Genomic DNA, 17,709 nt, shown 5'->3' with positions numbered 1-17,709 from the left:
GATTCCTCTGCCGGGTGTCAGAGCTCTCCCTTAGAGATATGGTGAGAAGCTTTGCCATCCGGGAGGAGCTCAAAGTAAAGCCATTGCTTCTCCACATCGGGAGACACTTTGAGACACTTGTGATTTAGGGCTATACAAATAAACATTGATTGAATGATTGATTGAGAGGAGCCAGGTGAGGTGGTTCGGGCATCTGGTTAGGACGCAACCCGAACGCCTCCCTCGGGAGGTGTTTAGGACATGCCCGACCGGTAAGAGGCCACAGGGAAGACCCAGGACACGTTGGGAAGACTATGTCTCCCGGCTGGCCTGGCAATGCTTTGGGATCCCCCGGGAAGACCTGGACAAAATGGCTGGGGAGAGGAATGTTTGGGCTTCCCTGCTTAGGCCTCTTCCCCTGCGACCCGACCTCGGATAAGCGAAAGAAGATGGATGGATGGATGGATGGATGAATCAATGAAACAGTCACTTTTTTTTCATACGGTCAATAAGAAGACACATTTAGTGGTTTTAGAAACCGTCACTTTTAATAGTGGCGTTCATCTTAAATGCCTACTCTCTGCTTACATGTTCACCGCCCTCCGGCTGCGTTTTGACAGCAAAAGGTGGCAAAATAATCGTCTAGATGAATGATAGACGTCCACACGAGTATGAATATGAAACATTAAGTGCATTGGACTTCAACAAGATGCCTGGAATGATTTTACTACGAAGTACATCACACAGAGAGAGAGAGAGTTTTGATTGCATCATAGATAATGGCCTACTGTAAGCATTGCAGCGCTTCCAAAGAACTCTGCTGAAGGCTGCCTGAGTGCCCGTTTCCGTGCAGCAAATAAAATAAGGCTTTTCACTGGAATACTGATGTCAGGCTACAGCTTTCTCAGAGCATACAGTATATGAGCTGCAAGGGATGTGGTATGCATGCATACTTCGGAAAGGAATTTTGTGATTATGCTGTATCAAAATGGTTACAGGTCCAATAAGATATTTATGTGTTCAAGCAAATATAATAACAATAAACATGTTTTTCTTGAAAATATAATTCAATAAAATCTGTTATCTTTTTAATGTTCTGTCAACTCTGCATAACAGTGGTCATAACCCTGCACCTACTGGACTCGAACCGGGGACAACAAATCCCAACTTAATGAGAGAAGTGCTAATCAATTAGCTAAACGCTCCGGCTGTCAAGTTGTCGTCAAACTCGTTTTCATTAAGGGCCACATCCCAATTAAGGCTGCACTCAAAGGGTGATTATATACTCTACATGAGTGAAAATGTATTATTGTCTCATATGTATTATATTTTTAACAGATTGATAACAAGTCAATGTGTCAAGATACACACGTATCAAACAACTATGGTTGCATATTACTTACACATACCGTACGTCTCAAAACGTATTAGATCCGGTAACAAACCTGTCTGCATCATTTATCGTATTGCGTCATGAATTATAGTGGCTACTAAGTAAAAAATAAAAACAATTGCCACACTACTTCAATTTAAAGATAGCATAGTCTGTTACAATAAATAGTGTTACTATTTTGAATAACTACCATTGACATATTTTGATTGATCAATCCTTTTCTAACATTCCACACTTCAAAACAAGCATGTCCTTTTATTTTTTGCGAATATTTTAACGGGTTAATATCGTTATCTGCCAAAGGTGGGTAGAGTAGCCAGAAATTGTACTCAAGTAAGAGTACTGCTACTTTGGAGATTTATTACTCAAGTAAAAGTAAGGAGTAGTCACCCGAATATTTACTTGAGTAAAAGTAAAAAGTATATTTTGAAAAAACTACTCAAGTACTGAGTAACTGATGAGTAACCTGTTCGTTTAATGATGACAGCAACAAATAATGCACAAAAACATAAGAATAGCAATGAACACATTTAGAGCCAGGAATATCTCTTAAGCAACTAAAACAATAATATATCAGAATCAGAAATCAGAAATACTTTAGTAGTCCCAGAGGGGAAAAATATAATATTTTGAAAATGCTATAATGATATAATAATATAGTAAAATATATTAAGTAATAATACATTAAAATAAAAACAATTAAGCCAAATTGAGCCACAATAACGTAACAGCACTATAGACTAAGAAGGCAGAGATTTACAAAGGAAAATAACAAGTTAGCCTTTACGCAAATCATAAACTCTGATAGGTGTGAGCTGCACCTGGGAACACATGTGCACTTCTGATTGGTGTTTGTATGCATACGTGAGTGTGTGTGTCTGTCTGTCTATGGGGCTGCAGTACGTTAATAAATTATTCCCAAACTACAAACATTCGACAGTGATTCATAGCAGGGAAGCTAACATTAGCCCGCGGTGACAGCCAAAATATCTACTAGCGTTACTTACCGCGATGTGCTTCCTTAAAATTGACGTTGAGTTCATGTAAGCTGAAATGTCTACTTGTTTGGGGAGACACAAATGACAACGCCTTACATGACTGTTTTTTGATTGTCTGCAGCGTCAACATCGATTTTATATGAGGCCAGGGGTGTTTGCGTTCGTCGTTGTCTCTGCCATTGTTGTTGATGTTTGCCGCTGAAACTTTTTGGGCAGTTAATCATGTGACCGCCTGGCTCTGTTTGATTGGTAAAATGGAGTCAAACGTCACCAGTGACTGCATTTGATTGGTGAAACGCAGGCAGGCGATAGATCCTACTTTGAAGGTATGTCTGACAAAACAAAACAAAAAAACCGTGTATTAACAGATCGATAAAAATCAGTAGTGAGTAGCGAGCTGAATGTAGATAAATGGAGCGGAGTAAAAGTAGCGTTTCTTCTCTATAAAAATACTCAAGTAAAAGTAAAAGTATGTTGCATTAAAACTTCTCTTAGAAGTACAATTTATCCCAAAAGTTACTCAAGTAGATGTAACGGAGTAAATGTAGTGCGTTACTGCCCACCTCTGTTATCTGCCAATACTCCAATATTGGTGTCATTTCGTAAATGAAAAACTTGAATCTTGGCAACCCTATTTTAGCTATTTATATTTATATTTTGATAACAAAAAAATGTTTGAAGTACTTTGCTGCATGATCAAATAATTCTAAAGTTTAGAACATATGCAATTGACAAATTGCGTATACAACAAATACATTTAGCAATATACAAGAAGTGCTTTGTAGACGCACATTATTTTCAGGGGTAACAGGCCACGTTAAATGATATGGCGGGTCAGACCTGGCCACCGGGGCCTTGAGTTGGACACCTGTGCTGCAGGGTATCAGGGAGTAAGGTTTACACGACATATAATCGCACTTGCTGGCACCTTTTACAACTGAAAAACTAAAAAAAAGTTTACGACCTACATTTTTTTTAACATTACTATAGCCCTGTAAACATGAAATAACACCCATATAGTTACCTTTACACTTGTTTCAGCCAATATAGTAGCCTTGACTGTGTTCTACTGTAGGTTACAGTATTCAACGGAAGCTAGGAGAATTCTCCAATAATCATTGTTTTGGCCGACACCAGAACATGGCTACGACGTGGAAATACTTTTACACACCCTAGGTAAATTCCTCGAAGTTAGAACTGGGCTTCCAGGTGTCGGAAGCACGGGTGTTTGTGTACAAAACGTTGGGTCAACTTAACAGTCGCAGCTACGATTATTTGCTGTGTTAACATTCCGTATTAACATCGCATGTCTGCATTTCGTTCAAATAGCACACGCTGGAAGCTGTGTTATTAAGGTGGAAAATAATGCGCCTCAAAAGAGTTTATCTCCAATATAAACTACAGATAGTTGGTAGTTTACAGTATAGCAGTGTTGCTCTGTCGTTTTTTTTTAGATCGCTCGAAGGCTCAACACAGTGGTGATGTGTTATTGATGAGGAAGGTGTTAAAGGGGAACATTATCACAATTTCAAAGGGGTTGAAAACAATAAAAATCAGTTCCCAGTGGCTTGTTTTATTTTTCGAAGTTTTTTTCAAAATTTTACACCACCCGGAATATCCCTAAAAAAAGCTTTAAAGTTCTTGATTTTCGCTATTCGCGATGCGACTGTCCATTTCCCTGTGACGTCATACAGGGCTGCAAATACAGACAACATGGCGGTTACCACAGCAAGATATTAAGACATTAGCTCGGATTCAGACTCGGATTTTGTCGGCTTAAGCGATTCAACAGATTACGCATGTATTGAAACAGATGGTCGGAGTATGGAGGCAGATAGTGAAAACGAAATTGAAGAAGAAATTGAAGCTATTGAGCGAATAGCTATTGACGCTATTCGGCCTAAGCATGGGTGTACCTAATGAAGTGGCCCATAGCATGGCTGCCTTATTAGCATCGCCGGTAAAATGTGCGGACCAAACGATCAGGACTTTCGCATCTTGTAACACTGGAGCAACTTAAATCCGTCGATTGGTAAGTGTTGGTTTCGCATTAAATGTGGGTATCTAGTTTGAAATGTACATACAGCTAGCGTAAATAGCATGTTAGCGTCGATTAGCATAGCATGTTAGCATCGATTAGCTGGCAGTCATGTCGTGACCAAATATGTCTGATTAGCACATAAGTCAATAACATCAACAAAACTCACCTTTGTGATTTCGTTGACTTAATCGTTGCAAATGCATCTGCAGGTTATCCATACATCTCTGTGCCATGTCTGTCTTAGCATCTCCGGTAAAATGTGTAGACACTCTGGCAAATTCAATGGGGTTCTGGCGGCAGATTTCTTGCCAGTGGTGCCACTTGAATCCCTCCCTGTTAGTGTTGTTACGCCCTCCGACAACACACCGACGAGGCAAGATGTCTCCTAGGTTCCAAAAAATAGTCTAAAAAACGGAAAATAACAGAGCTGAGACCCGGTGTTTGTAATGTGAAAATGAAAATGGCGGCTGTATTACCTCGGTGACGTCACGTTCTGACGTCATCGCTAAAAGACCAATAAACAGAAAGGCGTTTAATTTGTCAAAAATCACCCATTTAGAGTTCGGAAATCGGTTAAAAAAAATACATGGTCTTTTTTCTGCAACATCAAGGTATATATTGACGCTTGCATAGGTTTGGTGATAATGTTCCCCTTTAAAGAGGAAGTCCATCAAAAAGTTGTTCTGCCAAAAATTGTCCGACTTAATTCCTGTAGTGAAGAAACAGAAGCGCCAAGATTAACCGTCTATTGTTGTTAGCCATGTTCACTTTTAACTCGGAAATGGAAGTTCATATATTTATCGATTACCACAACATAATTTTAGGAAAAAAATGACAAATACTGCACTTTACATAAATATAACTTACCATACTTTCCGGACTATAAGGCGCACTTAAAATATTTTCCTTTTCTCAAAACTCGACAGGGCGCCTTATAACCTGGTGCGGAATAATTTTGCTTACCGACCTCAAAGCTATTTTATTTGGTACATGAAGTAATGATAAATGTGAACAGTATATGGCAGTCTCACATAAGAGATACGGGTAGACTGCAATATGATGGCAGTCACACATACGATATACTGCAATATGACTCAAGTAAACAACACCAACATGTTAAATGTTCCATTGAAAATATAGAAAATTACACACGTCGCTCAAAAATCTATCAAAATGTTTTAGTACGACTTTGGTAAGCTATGAAGCTTGATGGATTGTACTGTGCTTGAAAATCTGAGCATTATTATGGTGTGTGTATATGGTAAGACATATTGTCTGGCGTTTTTGTTTTGCAATGTTATGCAAAAGTAACTTTTCTCACCTTCCGGTACCTGCTGATCTGTATTTGGGATCTGCATGAATCCTGAAAATTTGCACTCGCCTCCGCCTTTGTAGTCCCTTCCGACGCCGTGGTCGATAAACTTCTTCTTTTTTTTGTATGGGACATTAATCCTCCGCTGTTGCCATTTCTAATATAAAGTACTGTAAAGTATATTTATATCTGTCATCAAACCCGCCATGAGAGCGCTAAAACATACCGCTGTAGTGAGTTTACATTATTAACCCGAGGAACTATAGTTATTAGAGAGTTCCGGTCGGACGATTTTTCACAAGACACATTTCAGGCCTTGTTGTGGTTTCCGGATGAGGAGATGCTGCTCTGTTATTAATTTGAATAAAGTCTGAATGTCCTTAAAACAGTTGGCTCCATCTTTTGACTCTTCTTCCACTCCCGTCCTTGCACGCTACACAACAAAGATGACAGAGAAAAGACGCTGCCAAAGGTGAGCCACATAAATAAGACCGCCCACAAGTGGCGCATCCTGAAACGACTGTCAGAAAGCGGCTTCAAGATGATCTATAAAACACAATATATGCAATATTTTGACCAAAGAACCACCAATATATCTTATGTAGACCACAAGGAAATGTTTTCCATTTCGAAAAACCTGCCCTATAACGTGCCCTATAATCCGGTGCGCTTTTTGTATGAATATAGACCTGACTAGACCCGCTCATTGGCAGTGCGCCTTATAATCCGGTGCGCCCTATGGTCTGGAAAATACGGCAATATAACTTATGCCAAAAACATGTAGAATATCCTTTAATATCTATATTTTTTTAATTTATTTGCTGGATAACGAGGGACGACTGTATATGGGTTGTGTTTTATAAGGGTGGTATTTCATGTCTAGAGAGGGCTGTAATAATGCTGGTTTTTTTTGCTTGAACAATAAAAACATTTGATTTAGATACTAATCCTACTTCGCAAAAAATAATCTACCACAGTCACCTCTGGAATCAATTATACGCAATAAACGAGGGAATGCTGTTTCTACAAAGTGTAGCGCTTCTTGGAGATGTGGACAAGCTCATTGCTCATACAGACACATAAAACAGCAGGTTCCCAGTTGGCCTCTCAAAAAGCACTTTTTAAATGTCTAAATAACAGCATCAAAGACAGATTTTGAGCAATACGCTTTGCCCTCCTAAACCTTTTTTAATTGTAGAAAAATAGTATAATATGTGACCCTTAACTACAGTAAGTAATTTTTACTTAATTGTTCCAATTTCGGTGGAAGTCTGATCTCCACTCTAGTTCATACCATCCCTGAAAGCCAATTTTCCGATCTAAACGCATAGTATAGAATCCCCTGGGGGTCTTTAGCTGGTAAAGCTCTCTCTCTGTCTTCTGTGGTGCGATTTGGGCCCTGCAAGGAAAGCATGCTCTTATCGATTCCTCTTTGGATGCCTGACATCTGGGAAGAGCTTTTTTCTAAACGTATCCAATGAAAAAGGCAAAACAGCCGTTTGCGGTTAGAGCCGCGCCACACTGGGAATCTGACATCTTTACCTTGGGGGAAGGACAGCTCAGACACCCTAGGCCGAGGGTGTTCAAACAGACCCTGGATTTACAAAACCCAAAACCAGTGAAGTTGGCACATTGTGTAAATGGTTTATAAAAACAGAATACAATGATTTGCAAATCCTTTTCAATTTATATTAAATTGAATAGACAGCAAAGACAAGATATTTAATATTTGAACTGAAAAACGTATTTTTTTTGTAAATATTCATTTACTTATAATTTAATGGCAGCAACACATTGCAAAAAAGTTGGCACAGAGCCATTTTTACCACTGTGTTACATGGCGTTTCCTTTGAACAACACTCAGTAAACGTTTGGGAACTGAGGAGACCAATTTTTGAAGCTTTTCAGGTGGAATTCTTTCCCATTCTTGCTTGATATACAGCTTAAGTTGTTCAACAATCTCCGTTGTGGTATTTTACGTTTCATATAGCGCCATTCATTTTCAATGGGAGACAGGACTGGACTACAGGCAGGCCAGTCTAGTACCCACACTCTTTTAAGATGAAGCCACGCTGTTCTGACACGTGGCTTGGCATTGTCTTGCTGAAATAAGCAGGAGTGTGCATGAAAAATACATTGCTTGGATGGCAACATATGTTGCTCCAAAACCTGCATTTATTTTTCAGCATTAATGGTGCCTTCACAGTTGTGTAAGTTACCCATACCTTGGGCACTAATACACCCCCATACCATTACAGATGCTGGCTTTTGAACATTGCGCCTATAACAATTTGGATGGTTCTTTTCCTCTTTGTTCCGGAGGACACAACGTCCACAGTTTCCAAAAACAATTTCAAATGTGGAATCGTCAGACCACAGAACACTTTTCCACTTTGCTTCAGTCCATCTTAGATGAGCTTGAGCCCAGCGAAGCCGGCGGCGTTTCTGGGTGTTGTTGATAAATAATTTTGGCTTTGCATAGGAGAGTTTTAACTTGCACTTACAGATGTAGCGACCAACTGTAGTGACTGACAGTGGTTTTCTGAAGTGTTCCTGAGCCCATGTGGTGATATCCTTTAACACTGATGTCACTTTTTGATGCAGTACAGCCTGAGGGATTGAAGGTCCGTAATATCACCGCAGTTCACCTGTGGGATGTTACAAATAAGTGTTTGATGAGCATCCTTCAACTTTCTCAGTCTTTGTTGCCACTTGTGCCAGCTTTTTCGAAACATGTTGCAGACATCAAATTCCAAATGATCTAATATTTACAAAAAATAAAAAAGTTTTCCAGTTCAAACGTTAAGAATCTTGTTTTTGGAGTCCATCCAATTGAATATAGTTTGAAAATGATTAGCAAGTCACTATATTTTGTTTCCATTAACCATTTACATGACGTGCCAGCTTCAATGGTTTTGAGTTTTGTATTTAATTGACAAACTCAGCACTGTCCTCACATGTCCTCTTACTTCCATAATGCTTCATTTGTTTGAATATGCCACCTCTCCATGACATGGTAAGCATGGGGCTAGAAACAATACGACCAAATAGTTAAATTTTTTGGAGTACCCCTAATATAGCCATCGACTCCTTTTCTTGTTCATTGGAGTGTCATATTCATCAGTTCACACTTTTTGTTGTGTTAGTGCTCATTTCGGAAATTATATTCTCAGGGTTTCTGATTGGCTACACTGGTCTCTTTACAACGCCACCTGCTGGGCAATCTGTAAATGATTTACTTGTGGACTGATGTTACCCTGTCAATATGCACATAACCACTGCCACAAGGAGTCATTTGATGTGGCCATGAACATGTATTAATAATCAATAAAAATATCAGGAGCTAAAGAAAAAAAAAAGAAAGCAGCTGGAAACCAAATATGATCCAGTTGTGAACTTAAAAGGCCTTTTGCATGGCTACCCACAGGAAAATGTAAGATTAAGCACAAACATCTCTATTTCAAAGATGAGTTATTAGTCAATGGATATTTTCTGCCAACGAAGTCGAGAGTTGTGTGTGTTTTTGATACTTGATTATAAATAATTATTATTATTATTAACTTGTATTATTGGTGATTTGCATCAATTTAGTGTCATCAGAGAGTAAAATGCATTTTATTCAATATGCATCATAACAAAAACGGTAATAAAAATGGATAGATGTTGATAGTCCAACTCATACTGACTGGTATACACATGCTATGGAGATGATAGCTGTAGAAAAAAACTGCATTTAGTTTAGACAAAAATTAGGAATATGGGACTCAATAATTTGTTGTAACTATTAAATGAACCTAAAATATGACTTATTTTATCTTTGTGGAAAACATTGTGTCGTCAAGCTTAGTATAAACCACTGTGACACTATTATTCATTTTTTTAAATGTTTTTATTAGATTGGCTGAGATGATAATGTGAATGAGGGATATGTAATCACCGCTATGTTGGAATTCTTGTTAATATTGCTACAGTTTGCTGATATTATTAATTTTTGTTTGACTACTTTCGGATGTGTCTGGAGCTCCTGGGTCCCACCGTCCATCCTTTCCGGGTGCCCGTCTTGGTTGGGGCCTGCTGGGTTTAGTCGCCGCATCCATTGTGGTAGCTTGGTGCTGCAAGGTATTTCAAGTTGCTGCGAGTCGGCCAGCTGCTGGGGTAGTGACCTTGTGTGTCAGCAGGTCTGTGATCTTCTTTTAATTCTTTTTTTGTGTCTATATATGTATGTGTATGTATGTGTGTATATGTATGTATGTATATACGTATGTATATATATATATATATATATATATATGTATATATATATATATATCCATCCATCCATTTTCTACCGCTTATTCCCTTTCGGGGTCGCGGGGGGCGCTGGCGCCTATCTCAGCTACAATCGTATATATATATATATATATATATATATATATATATATATATATATATATGTATATATATATATATATATATATATATATATATACATATATATATATATATATATATATATACATATATATATATATATATATATACTGTATGTGTGTGTGTATGTATGTATATGTATGTGTATATATATTCATTTGTAAATATATGTATATATATATATATATATATATATATATATATATATATATATATATATATGTGTGTGTATGTATGTATATGTACAAACCCCGTTTCCATATGAGTTGGGAAATTGTGTTAGATGTAAATATAAACGGAATACAATGATTTGCAAATCCTTTTCAACCCATAGTCAATTGAATGCACTACAAAGACAAGATATTTGATGTTCAAACTCATAAACTTTTTTATTTTTTTTAAATTTTCAAATAATAATTCACTTAGAATTTAATGGCTGCAACACATGCCAAAGTAGTTGGGAAAGGACATGTTCACCGCTGTGTTACATCACCTTTTCTTTTAACAACACTCAATAAACGTTTGGGAACTGAGGAAACTAATTGTTGAAGTTTTGAAAGTGGAATTATTTCCCATTCTTGTTTTATGTAGAGCTTCAGTCGTTCAACACTCTGCGGTCTCCGCTGTCGTATTTTACGCTACATAATGCACCACACATTTTAGATGGGAGACAGGTCTGGACTGCAGGCGGGCCAGGAAAGTACCCGCACTCTTTTTTTACGAAGCCACGCTGTTGTAACACTTGTCTTGCTGAAATAAGCAGGGGCGTCCATGATAACATTGCTTGGATGACAACACATGTTGCTCCAAAACCTGTATGGACCTTTCAGCATTAATGGTACCTTCACAGATGCGTAAGTTGAATGAATGATCTTTATTGTCATTGTGCATGTACAGGTACAGGTCCAACGGAATTTAGGTTGCTTCCCTGAGGTGCTTTGCATTTAAAAAAAAAAAAAAGAATAAACCACACAATATACAGAAACAACAAAATATACACAATATGCAATATACAATATGGCCTAAGACCACCCTATGAGGCAGTTACCCATGCCTTGGGCAGTAATACAACCCCATACCATCACAGATGCTGGCTTTTGAACTTTGCGCCTATAACAATGGTTATTTTCCTCTTTGTTCTGGAGGACACCACGTCCTCTGTTTCCAAATTTAATTTGAAATGTGGACTAGTCAGACCACAGAACACCTTTCCACTTTGCATCAGTCCATCTTAGGTGAGCTCGGGCCCAGCCAAGGCGGCGGCGGTTCAGGATATTGTTGAAAAATGGGTTTGGCTTTGCATAGTAGAGTTTTAACTTGCACTTACAGATGTAGCGACCAACTGTGGTTACTGACAGTGGTTTTATGAAGTGGTCCTGAGCCCATGTGGTGATATCCTTTACACAATGATGTCGGTTTTTAATGCAGTACCACCTGAGGGATCAAAAGTCCATAATATCATCGCTTACGTGCAGTGATTTCTCCAGATTCTCTGATCTTTTTGAGGATTTTATGGACCGTAGAAGGTAAAATCCCTAAATTTCTTGCAATAGCTCGTTGAGAAATGTTGTTGTAAAACTGTTCAACAATTTGCTTACAAAGTGGTGACCCTCACCCCATCCTTGTTTGTGAATTACTTAGCATTTCATGGAAGCTGCTTTTATACCCAATCATGGCACCCACCTGTTCCGAATTAGCCTGCACACCTGTGGGATGTTCCATACAAGTTTTTGATGAGCATTCCTCAACTTTATCAGTATTTATTGCCACTATTCCCAACTTCTTTGTCACGTGTTGCTGGCATCAAATTCTAAAGTTAATGATTATTTGCACAAAAAAAAAGTTTATTAGTTTGAACATCAAATATGTTGTCTTTGTACCATATTCAACTGAATACCATGAATTGATTAACGTGGACCCCAACTTAAACAAGTTGAAAAACTTATTCGGGTGTTACCATTTAGTGGTCAATTGTACGGAATATGTACTGTACTGTGCAATCTACTAATAAAAGTATCAATCAATCAATCACTGAATATGGGTTGAAAATGATTTGCAAATCATTGTATTTCGTTTATATTTACATCTACCACAATTTCCCATCTTATATGGAAACTGTGTTTGTATATATAATGTATGTGTATATGTGTGTGTGTGTGTGTGTATGTATGTATATATTTTTATGTATATATTTGTGTGTGTGTGTATGTATGTGTAAATATATGTATATATATATATATATATATATATATATATATATATATATATATATATATATATATATATATATGTATGTATGTGTGGGAAAAAATCACAAGACTACTTCATCTTTACAGTACTGTTTCATGAGGGGTTCCCTCAATCGACAGGAGATTATTGCTTTCTACCACTATTCTCTGGATAATCCAATTAAGATATATATATATATATATATATATATATATATATATATATATATATATATATATATATATATATACATACATACATACATACTGTACAAAAAGTAAACAACTACATTTAATGCCACCTGTACTTGGGGGGAAAACATGATTATATATATATATATATATATACATACTGTATATATATATACATACTGTATATACATATACATATATATACATACTGTATATACATATACATATATATATATATATATATATATATATATATATATATATATATATATATATATACACACACATACTATATATATATATATATATATATATATATATATATACATATATATATATATATATATATATATATATATATATATATATATATATATATATAATCGAGGCAAAAAGTAAACAACTACATTTAATGACACCTGTACTTGGGGGGGAAACATGATTTTTTTTTTGCTGCGCCCTAAAAAGCTTTTCCTAGATGTTTCAAATCAAAGCACATGTGAGCCTTTTAAGGACATTCTGGCTAACTCTTGGCTTGCAGCCAGAAAACAATGATCTGTGCTAAAAATGGTTTGAATACCACAGGGTGACTACGGAGCTGGTGCCTTCCCTCATTTAAACATTTTCCCCTTCTGAGAATGTTGTTGTCCGCTAATGCAGTGGTCCCCAACCTTTTTGTAGCTGCGGACCGGTCAATGCTTGATAATTTGTCCCGCGGCCCGGCGGGGGGATGTTTTTTTTAAAAAAATTTTTCTCTTTTGTCATGAAAATGGGAGGGTTTTTTGGGTTGGTGCACTGATTGTAAGTGTATCTTGTGTTTTTTATGTTGATTTAATAAAAAAAATAAAATAAAAACAAAAATAATAATAATAATAAGAAAAAAATTCTTCCGGGGGACCTCTGGGCTAATGATAGGGAACAAGTTATTGGCCAATGCGTCATCGACTACCAGAAGTATTAGGAACACATTGCATAGCTTTGTGTTTCTTCATCATAACAGATCATCAAGAAAATATTCAGCTTGTATGAATGACTCGCATTGTCATCACTTTGGAATCATGCTGTTGACGCTATCAGCATAAAAAATGTGTTCTAAAATCAAACTGTTGCCCTATTGACCACACTTTTGGTTTACCCCCTGTCTTTTAGTCAAATTTAAAATCAATCGTACAATGTTAAACTTTTCAAACAGATACTGTAAAGCAGGGTTCTTCAACAGGGGGTCCGTGACCCCCATTGGGTCCACAAAGGTACTGCAGAGAGACTGTAATTGAAATATATATATTTTTATATTCCCCAGGAAGTTTTTCTACAATTTAAAATAAATCCACATAATCATTGATATAACACGCTAGGGTTGTCCCGATATCAATATTTTAGTACTGGTACTGTACCAAAATGTATTTTGATACTTTTCAATACTTTTATTAAACAAAATGGGAACACAAAAAATGGCATTATTGGCTCTATTTTAACAAAAAATATTACGATACATTAAACATGTTTTTTATTGGAATCGAAGAACATATTTGCCCTTAAATTAAATAGTTAACATACAAGACAACTTGTCTTTTAGAAGTAAGTAAACAAACAAAGGCTCCTAATTAGTCTGCTGACGTATGCTGTAACATATTGTGTCATTTATTATTTTGTCAAAATTATAAAGGACAAGCCGTAAAATATTATTATTAATGTAATTGTTTATTTACAGTTAATATCTAGTTATTTTCCGTTTCAACAGGTTACACACTTCTACACTTCGGTTAAAATTAAATAACCACTTATTCTACTGTTGTTTGATACTATTAATTCATTTTGGATAATACCACAAATTTAGATACCGATACCAAAATATTAGTATCGGGACAACCATAGTACATGCTAAATCCTCATTTAACTAAGGCGGTTAGTACCACTTGTCAATTGCACACACAGAGTTGGCGAATAACATGCAACACGGCCACTAATAGTACCTGCAATTTTATAGATTGCACACGCCGCTTAGTGCGTGGTAATTAGATCTTAGTCAATCAGGCAACTGAGGCCTCAAGGTCGCAACTTTAGAGGTATGTTAGTTGAAAAATGTCGGGGTGAAATTCCGGAATGTACGACTTTAGAGCTTCCAGTGTAGATCAATAGCTTGTGTGATGTGCAGACAGCATGGCTTGTGAATAACGGTGAGTCATTAGGTTTACACACAGGACTCCATGACTCATTCCCTTAATAGTATTGTCGTCAGGATGTGCGTGCGTGTTAGAGACCGACTACAATTAGAGGAAAATGGGAAATATAGCACATCTACGATGAATCCTGCCCGAGATAGGTCCTGAAACAATTTGCAACCGTCTCTTTAAAGTGAATGCAAATTAAGCTGGCAGAGTGCCTTCAAATGTGTTATTGTGGTGAATGGGGATCTTTTTTTCTGCATATTTGCGGCGCTGATGTGTCGAGTTGTTGCGGAGGAATGATAACTTTGGGCGCTGATCACGCCAGAATACATGTCAAGTGATTTAAAGCACAAACATATTATCCGCAAGCTGCCTGTGCAGGAGAGGATATTCTCGTTATCGTGTTGACAAATGTGTTACATTACATGTTGAAATCTTCTAAATCAGTGTTTCCTGACAATAGGGCGAGTGCCCAAAAAAAATATCTGTTTGCAAGCCGTGGTCCGTGCGGCCTCAGTGGTAGAAAGTAGTGTTGTCCTGATACCAATATTTTGGTACCGGTACCAAAATTATTTCAATACTCTTCAGTACTTTTCTAAATAAAGGGGACCAAAAAAATGCCATTATTGGCTTTATTTTAACAAAAAATCTTAGGGTACATTAAGCATTGGTTTCATATTGCTGATTGTCCTTAAAGGGGAACATTATCACAATTTCAGAAGGGTTAAAACCAATTCCCAGTAGCTTATTTTATTTTGCGAAGTTTTTTTCAAAATTTTACCCGTCCCGGAATATCCCTTAAAAACAGCTTTAAAGTGCCCGATTTTCGCTATCTGCGAAGCCACTGTCCATTTTCCCTGTGACGTCACATAGCGATGCCAATAAAAACTACTGGTGGATAGCAGAGCAAGATATAGCGACATTAGCTCGGATTCAGACACGGATTTCAGCGGCTTAAGCGATTCAACAGATTACGCATGTATTGAAACAGATGGTTGGAGTATGGAGGCAGATAGCAAAAATGAAATTGAAGAAGAAACTGAAGCTATTGAGCAAATAGCTATTGACGCTATCCGGCCATGTTTGCCAAAGCATCGCCGGTAAAATGTGCAGACCAACCGATCAGGACTTTCGCAATGACACTGGATCAACTTAAATCCGTCGATTGGTAAGTGTTTGTTTCGCATTAATTGTAGGTGGAAGGTAACGCTGGATGTAAATATAGTTTCAAATGTACATACAGCTAGCCTAAATAGCATGTTAGCATCGATTAGCTGGCAGTCATGCCGCGACCAAATATGTCTGATTAGCACATAAGTCAATAAAATCAACAAAACTCACCTTTGTGATTTCGTTGACTTTATCGTTGGGAATGCATCTGCTTTGAGTGTGGCAGGATATCCAGACATTCTTGCCATCTCTGTGCCATCTCTATCGTACCATCGCCGGTAAAAACCAAACGAGGGAGTTTCGCATCTCTTGACACTGGCGCAACTTAAATCAGTCGATTGGTAAGTGTTTGTTTGGCATTAAATGTGGATGGAGGGAAAGGCTGGATGCAAACATAGCTACAACTGAGGCATAACGATGCAATATGTACATACAGCTAGCCTAAATAGCATGTTAGCATCGATTAGCATGCCCTGCTAATCGATGCACATTCTTCGTAAATCAACTTGAATCCGTCCCTGATCGTGTTGTTACACCCTCCGACAACACACCGACAAGGCATGATGTCTCCAAGGTACCGGAATACAGTCGAAAAAACGGAAAATAACAGAGCTGATTTGACTTGCTGCGTGTAATGTGGTGGAAAAAATGGCGCTGACTACCTAGGTGACGTCACGTTCTGACATCATCGCTCCGAGAGCGATAAATAGAAAGGCGTTTAATTCGCCATAATTCACCCATTTAGAGTTAGGAAATCGGCTAAAAAAATATATGGTCTTTTTTCTGCAACATCAAGGTATATATTGACGCTTACATAGGTCTGGTGATAATGTTCCCCTCAAAATAAAATAGTGAACGTACAAGACAACTTGTCTTTTAGTAATAGGTAAACAAACATAGGCTCCTAATTTAGTCTGCTGGTGTATGCAGTAACAGACTGTGTCATTTATCATTCTATTATTTTGTCAACATTATGAGGGACAAACTGTAATAATGGATTATTAATTTATTTGTTCATTTACTGTTAATATCTGCATACTTTCTCTTTTAACATGTTCTATCTACACTGAAAATAATCATTTGATTCTTCTCTTGTTTGGATGCTTTACATTAGTTTTGGATTATACCACAAATTTGGGTATCAATCCGATACCAAATCATTACCATTACCATTGGTCATATTCAAAGTCCTCATGTGTCCAAGGATTTATTTCCTGAGTTTATAAACATAATATATATATATATATATATATATATATATATATATATATATATATGTATATATATATATATATATATATATATATATATATTTTTTTTTTTTTTTTTATGAAAGAAAATGTATTACAAAAAAATATCGACCTAATCATAGTAGTATCTACTCGATACGCTCCTGTACTTGGTATCCTTACAGTGGATGTTTGATGTAGATCCACCAATGGCGTTTGTTAATGTTATGCCTTGGCGAGAATGAAGACTATGGTGCAGGAGGGGGACGATCGACACAGGCTTTATTTCAACAGTTTCTTTGAACTCTCTTTGGACAGAGTAATTTAAACCCAATGGCGGCAAAATCTATACTTGATACACGAGAGAAACAAAAAATACATAGCATACGGTATAAAACAATAAACGGAAAATCCCTCCATAGGGAGGAAAAAGGCAATAGCAAAATTCTACACTTATCTAATAACAAAAAACAACAATCTATGATTAGCTACAAAAAAGGAAAATATCATATGCAGAGGAGGAGACAAGAAGCTATAAACAGAAAGTAAGCTATAAAGAGCTGAGAGTACTACAAACTAAAGCGCTCCA

Source organism: Nerophis ophidion, linkage group LG24, assembly GCF_033978795.1.
Source record: "Nerophis ophidion isolate RoL-2023_Sa linkage group LG24, RoL_Noph_v1.0, whole genome shotgun sequence".
Lineage (NCBI taxonomy): Eukaryota > Metazoa > Chordata > Actinopteri > Syngnathiformes > Syngnathidae > Nerophis > Nerophis ophidion.
Note: the sequence above shows the minus strand (reverse complement) of the source record.